At 48.3% G+C, this 17,195-nt stretch overlaps 1 long non-coding RNA gene across 2 annotated transcripts in view; it reads right to left on the bottom strand.

Annotated features, from left to right (window-relative positions):
• Positions 1-17,195, bottom strand: part of LOC144175980 (uncharacterized) — a 224,955-nt gene that overhangs the window by 150,241 nt on the left and 57,519 nt on the right. For both annotated transcript variants that reach the window (XR_013323738.1, XR_013323737.1), the window contains exon 2: positions 5,887-5,931. This is a non-coding gene — a long non-coding RNA (uncharacterized LOC144175980). The remainder of the gene's footprint in view (positions 1-5,886; positions 5,932-17,195) is intronic.

Raw genomic sequence — 17,195 nt, 5'->3', positions numbered from 1 at the left:
GACTCCGGCAACATATTCCAATCTTCGAAAGCACGTGGGAAATAACTGAACTTAAAGCAGTCGTTACGGGGGCTAGGTGTGGCATGTACATAAAATGGCGATGCCTGGAGTGTTTTTTTGTGTTGACCCGGAAGAAATCTGAATAGTGTAGTTTAAAATCATTATGAATTACCTGGAACAGGAATTTCAGTCGCTCAATCCTCGATCTAATTTCCAAACTATCCAATCCCGCCTTTCTACAAAGGTCAGTAGGTGAATGATGTCGGCGATATTTATTAAAAATAAATGTCGCACCAAGTGGCTGTAGTTTTGCTATTTTATTGCAGTTTGACTGTGTTTAAGGGTCCGAGACAATTTTATAATATTCGATAATAGGCTTGATTAGGGGTTTGTAAGCTAGGCACTTTATATCAGATGGGGCGCTATAAAGGTTACGCCTAAGGCTATAGAATGCCTTGGTAGCCCTGGAGCACACATAATCAATATGAGTGTTGCACCGGAGGTAGGACGTAAACCATAGCTCGAGATATTTATAGTTTTGTACACGCGTAAGGCTTGCATTGTCAATCTGGTAATTGTAATCTAGAGGTGCTTTCTTCCTGGTTATAGACATAAACACTGCTTTTTCTGCACTTTGATCTTAGCCAAAAGGCCGAGCTCGGCTAACATCGCTGGTTTTCATTAAAGTTATTCTCTCTCTCACTGCTTTTTCTGCGTTCAAAGTCATTTGCCATTCTTCGCAGCGTTCCTTTATTCTTCGAAGATTGTTGTTTAGGTTACCTTGTTCGTGTTCAGTCTCGATTGTGCTATATACAACACAGTCGTCCGCAAACAACCTTATCAGGACCGTAACGCGATTTGGTAGGTCATTTATATATAGCAAAAATAAAAGGGGACCCAGTACACTCTCCTGGGGAACTCCGGAATTAACTGCAACTGATCTATACTGTTTCTCTTTTATTTCAACGAACTGCTAACGAGTGCTGAGATAGGAAGAAAACCATTTGTCAAGCGATTATTTTGAAACTTTTTGTCAATTTCAAAAGCAGCTTCGAGTGCGACACTTTATGAAATGCTTTTGCGACATCCGAATATACCACATCAGTTGGTATTTAACTGGAATTTAGCAATATTGAATTCAATGGGGTTCATTACCTTCAAGTCAATGGCACATCGATTGGCACACCCATCGGCCCTACTTATGCAAATATTGGCGTGAACCATTTATGGGTTTGTTTCTTTATTGTTTGTTTTTACTGCCCGCCCACGCCCAGTTCTGTTATCTGTGTTCCATGCGAAGCGTATCTTCCATGCTTTATTTTTATGCCGCACGCACTATCTCATTCAGATAAGCAGACTGTTTCGCCCTAATGTCACTAGCCCAGAATAATCTTCTTTGATCTACAATGTTCTGGATGCAAATAGACAGTTCCACAAACACTCGCGCCGAAAGATAAAACCCTGGAGAGCCGACGCCGCGGCATCCGACTCTCGACGCTCGCCTACGCACGTCCCTTTCTTGACTGCTGTCTCGCCGCCTGTGTATTTGTTGAGTTGCTATGGGAGCACAAGTTCGCTCCAATAAACTTGTTTTCTCTGAAGACAACTGCGTCGTCTTTGATATGGTGACAATATATTCATGGGCCTACTCGAAAACAAATTTCTGGAATGGAGGAGGTTACCTTTTATCCTTCATCTATGATTTTAACAACGCGCATTCATCCATTTCTTTTTCCCACGCATACGCAGAACAAACTAATAACATTCTAGACGTAAGATTGACGATTTCTGATGGCCATCTCGCTACAGCGGTTTATAGAAAGTCTATCGAGCGGCATCAATACCTCCATTTCAACACTTATCATGTGAAGCACTGTAAAACTAGCATACCCTACAGTCAGGCCCTTCGTTTAAAAAAATGCTCCCAACTATTTGATTTTAATTCTAACGTGTGCCCATCTTCGAAGCGCTTTAGTCAGGCAGAATTACCTATCCCACATAATTGATGATGCCATTAAGCGTGCTGATAGCCATGACCGGGAAGCACTTTTAGGCACCAAGAAAACATATCCGCTTTCATTGCATACCAACCTTGCTCTAACCTATTTCGCACCTGCACAAAGCGTAAATGCCGTTTTAAGAAAACACAATAACACTCTTTTACACAACGAACGACTGAAATCAATTTTCAGAGAACTACCCCGAGTTACATACAGAAGATCCCGAGATTTGCGGTACTTTCTTACTTCTTCAAAAGGCAAATCTATATTGACTATAGGGTGCCGCCCTGCAACAAACCGCGCTTCAAAGCCAGCCACTATATGACTAGCTCATCAACCACGAACAGCACTGCTTCTGATTTCAGCTTAAAAAATAAGTGGTAACTATACTTGCGATACAAGTAACGTATCTGCTTGAATGCAATCTTTATTTAATGCAGTACAATGGGGAAACCCAAGCATCCTTTAGACTTTGACTTAACAATCATAAGGCTCACATTTCTGCACTACCTCACCTTTCATTATCAAAGCTAGCCAATATCGCGGGTCCCACATTTGACGATATCAATGTCACGATCCTCGAGTCTGGCTTTCGAACGCACCACGACAGGAAGTTCGCGAGTCATTTTAAAGGAAAGCTTTTAACTTCTACTCCCCAAGGGTTCTTTCGCGACCGTTGGTGTCAACAGAAAACTCCCGCCAACAGATAAAAAAAATTTCCTGGCCCCGCCAGGCACCGAACCTGTAACTAATAGAGTACCAAAGCGAGAGCGCGTTGTCTTACCGATTTAGCTACAGGCCCAAGCGCAGACGGGGAGGGCAGGTGGTGTAATCACCAAGTGCATATACGGGTTTATCCCCTGCATTCTCGCTGAATGCCACGTGATAGCGTCACGCGACCTCTCGCATCGCAGTGCGCTCCGCCCACGGCACGTCTAGCGGCCCTGCGCGCGCCTTGCGGGTGTGCTAGAAATTACAAAAATTAAAGGACGCTCGCACGAACACATGTAATCTCACTTCTACTACGCGCATGTCCTAAAGCCTGTGGCCTCCAGTGTTCACGCAGGAAATCACAGCTCCTTGTCGTCCGCCCTCACACCAAACGACACATCAAGAAACACATTCAAATACTCCTTCATGGCCAGCACAGAATGTAACTCTGTTTGATGTACTCCCGGACTCTTGGCGAGAAGAACTAAAGATTCTCCCTTTGCTTAAAAATATGAACCCCCCACACGACGGAGTTCGCCGACAAGGACCGGCTCAAGCGCTCGACCCCATCCTCCATGGCGATTGTGTAGTCGTCTCCACAGACGCCCCCCAACATCGAAAGCAGCAGTACGCCTTCATCGTGGCTACCTCCAAAATTAACCACCTTGCATGTGCCTCACTCAAGACCCAAGACATGACGGCAAGAGAAGAAGCAGCCATCGCCTTGGCTCTCACTCGACCAGGGGTTCGGAAGGTAGTCACCGCTTCCCAAACCTACTAAAATCACCAGTCGGGTTGGGTGTGCCGACATGCACTGCGTGGGCTGGGACACCACTCTCCAAACGGTTCCATTCAGCTCATCTGGCCCCGCGCTCACGCTTCAATGGAGGGCCCCGAACAGGCCAACTAACAAGCCTGCGCTTTACCCCTCGCCCTCCCCGGCTATGGAGCTGCACGAGGACGTCACCCGCTCGTCACGTTCAGGGACATAACCCTGTATTATCGCCTTCAGAGACAGACCGTACCTTCTCCTTACCCTGACCTTTCCAGAAAACAACAAACTACCCTACGGCTCATACAACCTAGGCTACTTCCCACACCCGACCTGTCTTCCCTTATGGCACCCGAATCGCTACGACGCTGAATGTACATTTTGCTCAGAAGTAGGAACACTCCGCCACATACCAGGGGAGTGCGACTTTAGCCCTGAGCACCCTCCTCTCTTTCCATCAACTACCCAATAAAAGCAATGGGAGATGCTTCTGCCCAGCCCCTCTCCGCCTACCCTTCTTCAGCTGGTGGACAGGCGGCGCGCACTGTGGAGAAGGAACCACTCCCCTGGGCCGCACTCTGGGCCGTTCAGAAATTTGAATAGAAGTATTTCTTCCACCTGATCCTACTCCTGGTTTCTTCTATGCCACCGATCTCGTCGCCTCCGTCCACCGCGGCAGAAACGGAGAAGTGAGATCGTCTAACAACGGGTTTGAGCTTCCTTTAATTTCTCGGCGTTGCATAGAAGTAGGCTCGCACTCCGGTCGTCGTTTTTAGCTTCCGTTTTAATCTTGTTGAGGTGTGTGCTACCTCTGCCGATTAGGAAGCGCGTGCGCGGTTTTCTCGCTTGTCTTTCAACTGAAGAAATGGAGTGCGCCGTGGCGCGCTCGCCTTGCGTGGGTGCAGCAATGCTGGAATTTCCCGCGGTAGAGTAAGCTGCGGCGACGATCCGCTAAACCTCCCCGGCCTGCGGAGCGGGGCTCCGCTCCGGTATCGCCTCTAACGCCCTAGCACGCCACGCATGCGCAATGGCACTCACGCATGCTATCGGAGGGGAGCGGACTGTCAGAAACGTAAGTTGAAACTGTCTAGTTTTTGCGCCAGGAGCTCGGATATAATATTTTTTTTTGGCTCATCGGTTGGTGCATTCGAGCCACTCGACGATAACTCTTCATTAGTGACTCAATGGTCGCCGATCGGCATGTGACGCAAAAACAAAAAACAGCTAATAATAGTCAGTTTTATCGGACTGTTTTTTACGGTTCGCACCCCTCCACTAGAACGCAGGAGCGCCATTGCGCACGCGTGACGAGCTTGTCTACGAACGGCATTGGCTCCGGTTGCGCTGAGCGGGCCGCCGGTACCATAGCGCACCGTCGAAAACGGACTAGCATTACTGCGGCGCTTCTCTTTGTTTAATTAAAAGTTAGGTTTTCGTCCCACAAATCGTGTGCCTCAGTGGATTTATTTTAAATGTAAAAACGCATAAACGTGCGAACTCCGCCAATTATGTATTTTTGTGCATATGAATGGCGTTAAATGGTTATAGGATTCATTATTTTTTTCTCTGTTTAGGTTTGTTTTACGGAACATTTTTTTGTCTCCTTCTTCTAATGGAGTTGCATAAGACATTTCTGTTTTCGTTAGTAGGTTTTTATTATTGGTTATTGTATTATTTCTTTCTTTTCCGGTTTTTAGAAATTTCCTACGGACATCACTTTCTGAGCAAGCCATCACCTTGGGAAATCATTGTTTACCCTAACATAACGAATAAATGCGTTAATTTGCAAATTGTGAATTTTATTCAAACTCAGGGCGTTAGGCGGTTTGCGCGGGGGTGTCGCGATATCGGGAATAAATGCTTACGTATGAAAAAAAAAGAATGCCTGGCAAACCTTTCACTTTGCTGCACGGCGTCACTGCATGTCGCGCGCGCGGCCAGAGGCGACGCCGGGTTCTACGCACTTTCCCTAGAGACAGAGCACTACAGTCGAAATGTAAAAAAATAATGTGCGTTGACTGGCGACCGAACCGCATGCGGACTTAGAACCTCGACACAAGGCGCTGGGCCGGCAGATGCCGAGCCGATGGGTCTTGCGCGTCGCTCGCTTGGTCCATTTTATTTGTGGCCGCATGTATACATACGCACACGGCATCACAAACTCACTGTTGGATATCGTGTTACGCTTTATAGCCATGAATGCATAGCGTTTGAGCACGATATATCTGCTCGGCGCAGACAAAACACCTATTCTTTCTTGTGGTCAAGATGTTTGAACACATAAAAAAAGACTCCATATTACCTTGAGTGAGCATACTGACAAGCCACGTTTTTTAAATCATAGTGAGTCTATTCCTTCGGAGCGTATTCAAACTGCAAAGATAAGGAATGCATATTACTCACCAGCATGAAAGCAAATACAAAGACGCTTCTGAGTTCCATCTTGTTCTAAAGAAATAACAGAAAACGAAGTTTATTATGGTGAAAAATAAAAATGCCCAAATATGTAAGCATCCGGAACTTTGTGACAAAGAATGATGCCAAAAAGTGCTCAAATCGCAGGCCCTTTCTTCAGAGATACATGGTTAAAACGAAAAGCTGCTTCCCATGAACCTGAGTAAAAACCCAAGTCCAAAATCCAAACTGTTTATACCGTCCTGTTTGGCGCATTCGAATCGAAGTGGGCTTCCTAACACGAGGGATCCAACTTCAATTTCGGAAAGGGGAAGAGTTTGTTTCTAGAGGCGCTTGATATGCTTTCGCTTATAATCAGAATCGTTTTGTGAAACCCACTATGTAAAGTTGGCTTTTCTGTAGCCCCATGTAGCCGTGGTAGCCACGGTATGTAGCCGCATCGATCGCCATAAGTGGGCATGGTGAAACGAGCGAGGGATCCAGGTTCAATTTCGGACAGGGGAAGAGTTTGTTTCTAGAGGCGCTTGATATGCTTTCGCTTATAATCAGAATCGTTTTGTGAAACCCACTATGTAAAGTTGGCTTTTCTGTAGCCCCATGTAGCCGCGGTAGCCACGGTATGTAGCCGCATCGATCGCCATAAGTGGGCATGGTGATACGTGTGTTAAAAGAAACAATGACACCGAGACGAACAATTACAAGCGGACGGACGGATGCATAGAAATATTCGCAATACTGAAAATAGGTTTATTACCGTAGTCAGAAAGCACCTTAACGCTAACACTGTATGTAACGGCTAACCACGGCCAGAACAAACCAAGAAAAGAAAATGTAGCAAATGAAATTTTAAGAGATACCTACTATACGTTTTATCGTTTTTTTTGGAAATCCAAATGCTTCCAGAGCGTCGTCAACCACAACATTATGTAGGTAGATTAGGTGGTCGCAAAGCACCTGAGCACACAAAAGCTGCTTTATACTGCCCATCAGATAACTTAGAATCAGGTTCAATAGATTTTTCTCTTTCTCGGTCTTGACGTTTTTTGACCGCTAGAAAACGCGTCCATCATGTTCTTGTCGATGTTGTTGTCTCTGTGGTAGAATCGGTAGTCTCCGTCAGCGTTGGTGAGGTAAAGGTTGTTGACGTTGGTGCCCCGGCTGAGAGCAACGTACACGCCCTCGTCTTCGCAGCTTTGTCTTCTCCTTCTTCTTCTTCTTCAGCGGTTCCCCTAGGGGAAGATGACGACGGTGGTCGAACGCGAAGCTATCTCGTGATGGATTCTTTCGTTGGCCAATCCCTAGGGGCATCCTTCCAAAATCATCATCAGATGCACTGCAGACAGGGCGAGGGCACTCTCGCTCCCGCAATCAGGCTCCGTAGATTCAAGCAGCTGAAACAACAACGCCTCAAGTCACTCACCCCTTCAGGCCACCTCACCTCCTTCCCCACCCTAACTCGAGCACAAGAGATCTTCTTGAACAAGGTCCTGACCAACACCTGTACGGCACCAGAGACCATTCGACAATGGTACTATCCCCAGCATGCCCCCCGATGTGCCTACTGCTACCACTCCATCGCAGCCGGTCTCCACCACCTCATCTGGCACTGACCCAAGTTTTCTCGATTTCGTACATTCACTCCCCCACACCACGACACCTCTACCTACATCGACCCAACATCCTTCTCACACGGCAAACTCTTCGAAATCGCCATTTATGCCACAAAAAGCGGCCTAGTACGGGCAATATAGCAGTGGTCTGCACGACTCCTGAAGAGAACCCTTGAAGCAGGCATTATAAGAACAGTGCTCCGTCCTCCCTTCCCTTGCCCCCCCCCCCCCACCCCCACCTGGCCTTTGGCCTTCCTTTCTAATAAAGTTTGCAACAACAACAACGTACACGCCCTCCTCTTCGCAGCTTTGTCTTCTTCTCCTTCTTCGTCTTCAGCGGTTCCCCTACGGGAAGGTGATGGTGGTTAAACGCGATGCTATCTCGTGATGGGTTCTTTGGTTGGTCAGTCCCTAGGGGCTTCCCGCCACAATCATCATCATAGGCGCTGCGGACGGGGCACGGACGCGGGACATCCCCCCAAGCAAGAGACACTAACATCCTCCTCTAAAGTTTTCAGTTAGTCGTTTCCGTTGACCTTCAGCTTCGCGTTCCTTCGTTGGATCAGTAGGTTCTTGACATAGTTTGAATGAGTCAAGGACATAAGGCGTGTTCGTAGCACTTGCTCCTGTCTCGCTTTTGTAGCGCAATGGGAAGAGCGCGCGTACCTCCCGTTGCGTCCGGGGAGTCGTGGGATCGAAACCGGGCACCGCTAACTATTTTTTTATATAGTGTAGGGGGAGAGGTGTGGACAACGGACGGACGCCAGGCATAGCCCCGAGCCAGAGATCCTTTGCATGTAAAAGACGGAGCAGAGCTCAAAGCATTTTATTTGCAGGCAAGCAAGGTTGTACTGCTACCTCTTTGGGGAAAAGAAGCCATAGTCGGTCAGATTTTTGCTGCACATGAAGCTGGCGCACATCTTTTTCAAGAGCATCTATAGGTGCTTCACCTAGCTGAGCGAGGGGTCCTTGGTGGAAACGAAGTCTCTGAGAGACTATCATGTGTTCGGCCTCCTGCGAAGGTGCTGCCCAAGTAGCTGTGCAACCGCGTTGTCACAGTTGTCACTGCCACCGCTTTCCGCAGCACGTATCCGCGCAACTATCGCCTCTTCAGAGAGGCACTCAGACGTTTCCAAAACATCGGCCCTGACGTCTGGTTCGCGGAAAAACGGACGTAGTTGAAGAGGCAGCCAGTCAAATTCAAAGCAGCAGGCACGGGGACGGGGCCAATGCGACGGTATCGGGAGGGGTGTTTAAAAGGATAACTGTTCCCCTCCTCCTCTCGCTTGCTCGTAAGCGGCGCAGTTGACTCCTTTTCTGAGGGGTGGACGGGATGCGAGGCGCATCGCGATGCATGGCGTCGGCGTTGTTGGCGCAGAGACCCAGTGCCAGCTCGCATTTTCGGTGCTTGCTGTAACTCGATTCAATCGCTATATGTGATATCATGGCACTGGAGCATTGTAATAAGCCGTTTATTTTCCCCTGGAAAGCATACAAAAGCGGACGGGCCACAGCTGTTCATCGTTATATCCGATATATTGTTATAAACGGTATTGTTATAAACTGCTGTACGTCAAGAAAGTTGTTAGCGGCAATTGGCCGGGTTTTCTTGAATTGCAGGAATGAAGGCATTCGATGGTCACTTTCAAAAGAAAGCCATAAAAACACAGCAGGAAAGGGAGGCGTATCTGCTTTGACGAGCAAATTCCGCAGTGGCGCTCCGTGCAGTAACTATCGCTTTCGCAGTGCTTCCTGACGCGTACGAAAGAGTGAAATCGGTTAAGGGATGGTTTGCACAGTTCCTTTATGAGCACTACAATGCGAATATAATACAGCATAATTGTAGGCATACTCAGGTGATTGGAGAATGCTGATTATGAAAGTACCCAGGGAACATTGAACTAACAGGGTATATGTTGTGAAAACAGGGTAATTGGGCAAGCCTTCGTCAAAGTAACCGCGAGAAGCAATATACTGTTACACAGTAAAAATTATGATGACGCTAGTAATAAGAGAACAAAAGGAACTTCAATGTGGGACATTCTTCGGTAAGTTTCTGATATCTCTACCTTACCGGTTTTGAAAGCTATTCCACGCTACCCCGAGAACAACGCAAGAGAGTCCAAAAATATTTGAGTGGGAATGTCCGTATGGCCGTGTCGCTGGACACTTAGCCACAATTACCCACCCCCAGAACCATTTTTGTTAGCAAAAATTACAAAAAATTACGTAGGAAACAAAAGTCCGTTTGGCTTGTATTTTTGCTGCGAAGCAGTATTTATCTAACCCGTTGCTGTAAAGAGTCATGACAAATAAATTCCTTCTTTGTTTCGTTGAAAAATTACAAAAAACCCAGTTTTCATTCTGGTGATGCCGATTTACTCGGCGCCGCTCCGGGGCGCATCCTCGCCTTCGCTGAGGCCTCTTTACAACTGTTACACCGCTCACCCTCACCTATGCACCTTACACAATTTGCGCAATCCGCCGACAACGGCGGTAACACCATGACCAGATGATTGCGGAACATAAAAAAAAAGATCGAATGGGCGCATAAACCACCGAAAGCCGCCACAATACAACATGTCGCCACCGGCGTTGCCACCGTTACCCGCTCAAATTCCATACCACCGAGTAGCAGTAGATCCCTTCCTGTTAAAGAGCAACTTTTCCGGATGGAGCGCCGCCGTCAGCCCGTAATTCTTCAGCTTCAAACGCTTTCCGAGAGACATCTTCGCTGGTGTATTTCACGCCTAAGCACGCGCCCATCACAGGTTACCGGTTTATGGGTGCACAGGTTGGGTCTGGAGGGAGGGGGGATGAGGGTGCACGCAAAGCTGGCCTTCATGACGCTACGCTTGACATTCCGTTGTGCTGGTGGGAGATTTAAATGTGCAAGTGTCATGGATCAATGCGCCCTGTCAGCTGTCCTCCGTAATCAAGCGGTTTTTGCCTAAGTTTTAAAGATATCTTTGAAAACGCTCGTTTTTAAAGATGAATTTAGTTCCAATGCCTGAGTATTACAGAACCACACTGATCGAACAATATAAAAATGAACTAAGAAAAGGTAACAATATTCTGCTGCATATTTCAAAACTAACTGCAAAGCAGTACCAGCGTAACTTCCGTACTTTTGCACGCTGGGAATTGCCGCGGGCCCACACCAACTACGGCACACAAATGCTACGTCACCTTTTTCTCTTTTGTTTAAACAAGCTTTGACCCTGAATATTCTTTGTTCGAAAGATCAGTGGCTTTTATTTTTTACCGTGGTGTTTAATTTCCACCGACTTCTGGTCTAGTGATTGTATACCTATATGCTTGATGTATTTTATCTTTTTTCTTCTTCTTCTTTTATCTTAGACAACTTTGGTTACGTTTTGCTTCGGCTTGTTGTTATAGTTTGTTGCTATGCGTACGCATATCTTCGTGCGATGGGATTTGCGTTTTTAATATCCATGTATTGTAACTTTGTATGTGTTTAAGTATTGCATGCTTACGTTGCCAGCAAGCCGCTGCTGCCATTTTGCCTTGTACACAGGGCCGTGGACCATGTCAAGCCTGTTTGGTGGCTTTTTATTCACGGTCCCCAACACAGATGTTGTTCAAATAAAAAGATTGATTGATTGATTGGTCTCTTACACAAAGAGTAAGGTGCCTAATACGGGGGAGGGAAACAAACAGCCACATGTTTGTCGGCTAGAATAAAGCTCGAGGCTCCTCTAAATTTCAACTTCCTATTGGACGGACGCATGTCGTTCGTTTGGAAGAGGATGAGCGGCAATAAAAGAAGCGCCGGCCCGAACAGCAGCCGGAGTGGGCACGAAAACAACGTAAAGCCGATGCCGCCGCCGTTACCGCCTCAGATTCCAGCTGGTCGAGTAGCTGGAAATCATTCACGGATGAGGAGCACCTTGCCCACTTGGAACGCCCGCGTGAGACAATATTACTACTTCAGCTTATATGGTTTTCAGAGCGTCATTTTCGCTCGCTTCTAAGCATGCGCAAATAACCGCCGCCGGCTGTATGCGTGCCCGGTTTGGGAGTGGGGACGGGTGCTTTCACGCGCAGCTATACGTGTTGAGCCTCTTATGATGACGTATCCATTGTGCAGGTAGGAGGTTTAAACGTGGCCGTCAAACGGCCCAAAGCGACCAGTCCGGTGTCCTGAGTGGTGAAGCAGATTGGGTTGGTGTGTTACACGGGCTGTAACTTGCGTACGACACGAGAGTCAAACAGACGGCTCCAAGTTTGTCCGCTAGAATAAAGCTCGGGTTCTTTGAATTATAATTCAGCTAATTTGCTAGGAAGTATGCTCTCGCAAGGCAGAAACAGACGTGTTTTGTGGCGTGCCCACCGTGGACGACGTCTAGCTTCTCAAGTCATCCTTCTTCACAGAGGAGAAGGGCACTAATTTTTTGTTTAAAAGTACATATTCTCTTTGTCCAGAACAAAGCCTACTGGGCATCCTTAGCTTAATCGTGGTTTCAGCAATGCTGTAGTCTGTGCTTACTACTCTTTTCGTAGACGGATAGGTGTAGCGAAAATTCTTCCTATTGAGAGGCCGTGTCAGCTCCTTGACACGCCCTATCTTATTCCCATTGACATTATCCCGTTAAACTCTCACAATGATGCGGGTTTGATTCCTGGACCGTGGTAGCTGCTTTTCTCACGGAGGCGGAAAGCGATAACGCCGTGTGTTCAAGATTTCGGCGCACGTGAAACATGCCCAGGGGGTCAAAATTAATCCGGAGCCCTTCTCGATGGCTCGCCTTATCACATGTGTAGTGTGGGCGCGTTAAACCCGCTCCTCTAGTCAATAAACGAAATCAATTAATCAACGTTAAGCTTTATTGTGGTGCCTGGTGGAACGTCAATGTTGCCTTACTTTAGGACCGAACACTTTCTCTTTCCTTCCGCACAGCTTTTTTCGAGAAAGCAATTCAAGGTAGTTTTGATAATACAGAACTTCACTTTTACAATAGTGGCTATTACAGTATGCTGGTCGGGAATGACAAAAAGACGCGGTGCAGTTGATACAAGGACAGAAGACACATGAGTGCTAACATCATTTGTCTTTATTTTAAGCCGCAGTGGTTTTTCTGCTACTAGTGTAGTAGTATATTGACTTAGGCAAACTTATCACTACCTTTCTACGAATCTTTTTACACGAAACACTAAAAGCATTCGAGAGCATTTAAGGGATCCTGATGGTATAACGATTGTGAAAGTATTATGGTATAATTTTCGAACGGATATGCGACTATTGCGCGGGCCGCTATGCTTCACAGCTGCAGCTGATGTGCGTGGTTCAAAGTCAATCGCCATATACATCACATCAGTGAAACGTGTAGAACACGTTTAGCGCTGAATGCAGAGCTTTTATCCTCCACATGAAAATTACGTACTGACTGTAGTGAAACGTACATTTGTGCACATGTGCCCTCCCGCTATCATCACCTTCATTTTCTTGGGGCATTTGCTTCCTTATTAGGTTGCATGACTCAGATGCCTGGGCAATCGCCCTTACAGGCCCTCAATTTAGTGTACACCGGAAGTTTCAACACAAGCTGACCGTAAGAGAAAGAGTAGCTGAAAAATCTAACAAAGTCAAGGGGACACAGCCTAAGTTTTGAATTCAAATAAAGAATGTTTCCGTCATCGCTTGCAATATTCGCCGTAACGTCTTTTGTCTGCCACCTAATTGATATATGATTCATGTGTTTGTGAACGACAGCTCTACTACGCTACATCTTTCAGAGTCCTTCTGCACGTCACAATGACCTTCAGCCACCGCGGGCAAGTGGAACCTTTCGTTGTTCTCGTCTTTCATTGGTCGAAACGTCGCTGCTACACTTCCAAGTAACTGGCCTAAGCAAAACTGTGGCTTCGCCTACGTTTCATCACCCAGTGGAGACTGGGCTGATTGTACATGCGGCTCAGCGCAAGTGAACCACGTTGGTGCCTAGGGTTGAACGACAGATACTAAAACAACACTGCGATGATTGAGTTTACAGGAAGGAAAACTAGAGAAACCGAATACGCGCACATGAAAGTGCTGCTTATCTGTATCCTTTGTCGGCGCTTGGTTCCCCACTCTTGCCATCTTGCGTGCCTACTGGGCTCTCCATGCATGCCTTAGCTCAAGCCCAAGGATGAATTCAATGATGCAGTAATCGTCATCATCATCATAATCATAATCATCACCGTCAGCATATCTACGCCCACTGCAGGGCAAAGCCCTCTACCATCGATCTCCAATTATCCTGTCCCTGTGCTAACTGCGAGCAATTTATCCCCGCAAACGTCTTGATCTCATCTGCCTATCTAGCTTGCTTCTGCCCCCTGCCACGCTTACCTTCTCTAGGGATCCACTCTGTTACCCTGAATGACCAACGGCGATCTTGCCTTCACATTACATGCCCTGCCCACACCCATTTCCTCTTTTTTCCTTACTAATACGTGTTTAACACGTGTTTGTTTTCTGACCCACTCCGCCTCTTCTTGTCCCTTAATGTAACACCTACCATCTTCCTGTGCATTGCTCGCTTAGTCGTCCTCAATTTAAGTTAAACCTTTTAAGTAAGCCTCCGAGTTTCTGCCCGTAGATGAGTACCAGTAGGATGCAGCTGTCATAGACTTTCTTCTTCAAGGACAATGGTAGGCTGCTATTTATTATCTCAGAATGCCTGCCGAATGGACTCCACCCCATTGTTATCCTTCTAATTATTTCTGCCTCATGGTTGGGAGGGAGTAAATGGGTATACCAGTATACGAACACAGCCGTTTCTTGAGTTGGCGCGCATGCGCCTGTGGTATAAATGACGGGAAAAAATTGGCTGGGGATTACGGTTCTCTATAACGCAATATTTGGGCGCACCAATAGTGTGCTGAGGTAGCACTCACTCCTGGGTTCTCTCGACGTCAGCGATGATGAGCCTCTGCGTCGGCGGCGCGAAGTGCGTCTCAGGCGCACGCCCCGCGTCACACTTCCGCCAAGCGTAGCGCCGTCGAGCGCCACATGCGGGCACAGCCTACTGCACCCTACTGTCCCCCACGGCACACTTCCGGAGGCTGCTGGCTCGACCCGCCACGGCGAACCGCCCTCCCCTCGCAATTTGGCGATACTTTCTCCCTTGGCTTTCTTTCATCGTTCGATTTCTCTTTCACTTGTTAGTCTTGCATTCGTTCACTCGGTTACGCCGACAACGTGGCTCAGCCCAACGATGGCCACCAAAGGGCTGCGCCCTAAAAAGGAGCGCCAACAGGTCCCTCCAGCGGCACCAGCGGAGGCCGTAAAACGCGATCGAGTTACAGTAACAAATAATGGCCGCGTATCTGCTCCTTTCGTTGCAAATGCCGACGAATGGCAATAGTCGACAGGCGCCACTGCCAAGTAAACAAGTAAATGCCTCCCGTCTTTTTCGCGCTAACCTCTCATGCTGTTGCTCTGTCGTGTCGTTCCTCCCAAGATCAGCTAGAGGTTTCCTCGAGCCAATTTAAATGTGGCATCAAGACTTGATGCCAGCGCTGCCGTACGGCGAAGTCGCGTGTGAATCGAGGCACCGTTACACAATGTTTATAGAACCAGGTTGCACTATTTCGCGAGCGTTCCAAGCGGAACACGGAACCTATCTGGTGGAACCTTTTGTTGCTCTTGCTGTTTGATTTCTTAAATGCCGTCAGAAGAAGAAGAAGACGAGGTGACGCGCCGCTACTGCTCTGCGCTTCGCTCCGTCCCTTTTCGGCCCTATTTGTGGTAAAATAAGCCGTACAGCCGCGAAGCCTACTCCACTGGACGATACTCCATGCCAGGAAGCTGTGGATATCACCTTTAAGGTGGGCGCAGTTACAGTTTTTGTGCCTAACAAGAAATAGACCTTGCACAGCAGTGTTTAGGCTTAGCGGCCCGGGCCGAACGCTACAGCTACGGCGGCCCCGCTCACATCCACTGGGTGCCTGCGTGGCTATACGCGGCCCCGGAGCTAGCAGACTTTCTGCGCTTCGCAGTTATCATCACTACACTCCGAGGCATTTCGCTCCGCCCTAACTGTGAAGATGGTCCAACTCTAGCGTGCCGAGGAAGATGACTGGCTCACCGTCCTCCGCAAAAATCTGCAGCCAAAGAACCAGTCCACACTAGTACTCCGCCCGCTAGACGGTTTCGTCCTAGCCACCCACCGACCCGCGGCGCTCATGATGGCGATTGAAATCGCAGCAGATCTTCTGCAGTCGGAAGCAAAGGCGATCTACGTCGACGTACCTCGCCACCAGAACATTGCTGTGATCAAGTCCCTTCGCGACTCTGCCACCGAAAAGATCGCACGAATCATCGGAATCTACATCGGCGGCCAAATCCGGAGGGTTCGTGTTTATGCCACCGCACCAGAAGACTCATGCCGAGGCATCGTTCACGGAATCGAGGCCGGTACATCACCCGAAGAGCTCATGCAGAACCTCTGCGCCCCGAATACGGACGTTCTGAGCGCCCGAATGATGGGGAGGTCGGAAACAGCACTCTTGACGTTCAGGGGCACGTACGTTCCCCGTTTCGTCCTCTACCACCACGCCAAATATGACTGCAAGCCACACAAATCAAAAGCCGAATTCTGCTTCACCTGCTATGGCATTGGCCATCGAGCAGACATTTGCCCACAAGCCGGCGTCATCAAGTGTAAGGCCTGTAGCAGCGTGCTAGACACACCAGATCAGGAACACTCGTGCAAGCTCTGTTGCGCCAACTGCCAGGGGGAACATCCAGCGGACGACCCCACATGTCCAGCCCGCGAACAAGCTGACTCCGCGGCATCGAAGGCGGCGTATCTCAAGAGAGTCCAGGCTCGAAAGAAATACGAGAAAAAGCATGAAACGTCCCGACAAGTTACTACTGAGGGTGAGACCTTTAACAAACATGACTAGTCCAGGAGCCAGGGAGCCGGCACATCACTGCGGAAACAGCACACAAGCAGAATGCCGGTGAAGACAACAGCTGTGGCAAGCCATGGCAGGAGTGGCAGCCGCGCCTGTACTAACGGTAACCGGAGAGCACGAAGCCTCAGCCTGCGAAGAAAGCGCCGCTCGGTGAGTCTGTCAGCCTTGCTTCCCATCAACCCCTCAGAGCACGAAAACACACGCAAATACACCACACCCACATGGCAGTCCGACGCGTACAAACGAGCGCTCCTCTGCCGAAAGCCAAGCATTGCTGAGTCATTGAGACGCATTCCCGACGACACACCCATAGCTCCGCCCACTGAGTCGCAAACCGCTGATACAAACATAATAGACACTAGCGAGGTCCCCCCGATCCAGAATAGCGAAGAGGAGTCTCCCCGCCGAACCTCTTTGACACAAAAGCGCGACCTGGACAATCCCGCCAGCAAACGACAGTGCGCTGTCGTCGTTAATAACCAAGAACTTGAGTAGTCGGAGCTCAAGACCCAAATCAGTGTGATCACCGCTAAGCTAGAGGCCGCCAAGAAAGCGGCAGAGGAGTTGGAGAAGAAAACAGAGGCCCGTTTTATAGAGATTGTGCAGAAAGCCGAAAAGTCAGCCTCTCAACTAGCCCTAATGATGGAAAAAATAGAGCAATCGCTGAAAGCCATACAGCAATCACAACAGGACATCCGGAGACGCTTAGATGGCCTGGAGTCAACACCCTTCTCGGCACACCGTTGTACGTCACCCCGC

Source organism: Haemaphysalis longicornis, unplaced genomic scaffold, assembly GCF_048455015.1.
Source record: "Haemaphysalis longicornis isolate Haplotype H1 unplaced genomic scaffold, Haemaphysalis longicornis Haplotype H1 scaffold_3, whole genome shotgun sequence".
NCBI classification, from domain to species: domain Eukaryota; kingdom Metazoa; phylum Arthropoda; class Arachnida; order Ixodida; family Ixodidae; genus Haemaphysalis; species Haemaphysalis longicornis.
This window is presented reverse-complemented; position numbering and strand designations above follow the sequence as displayed.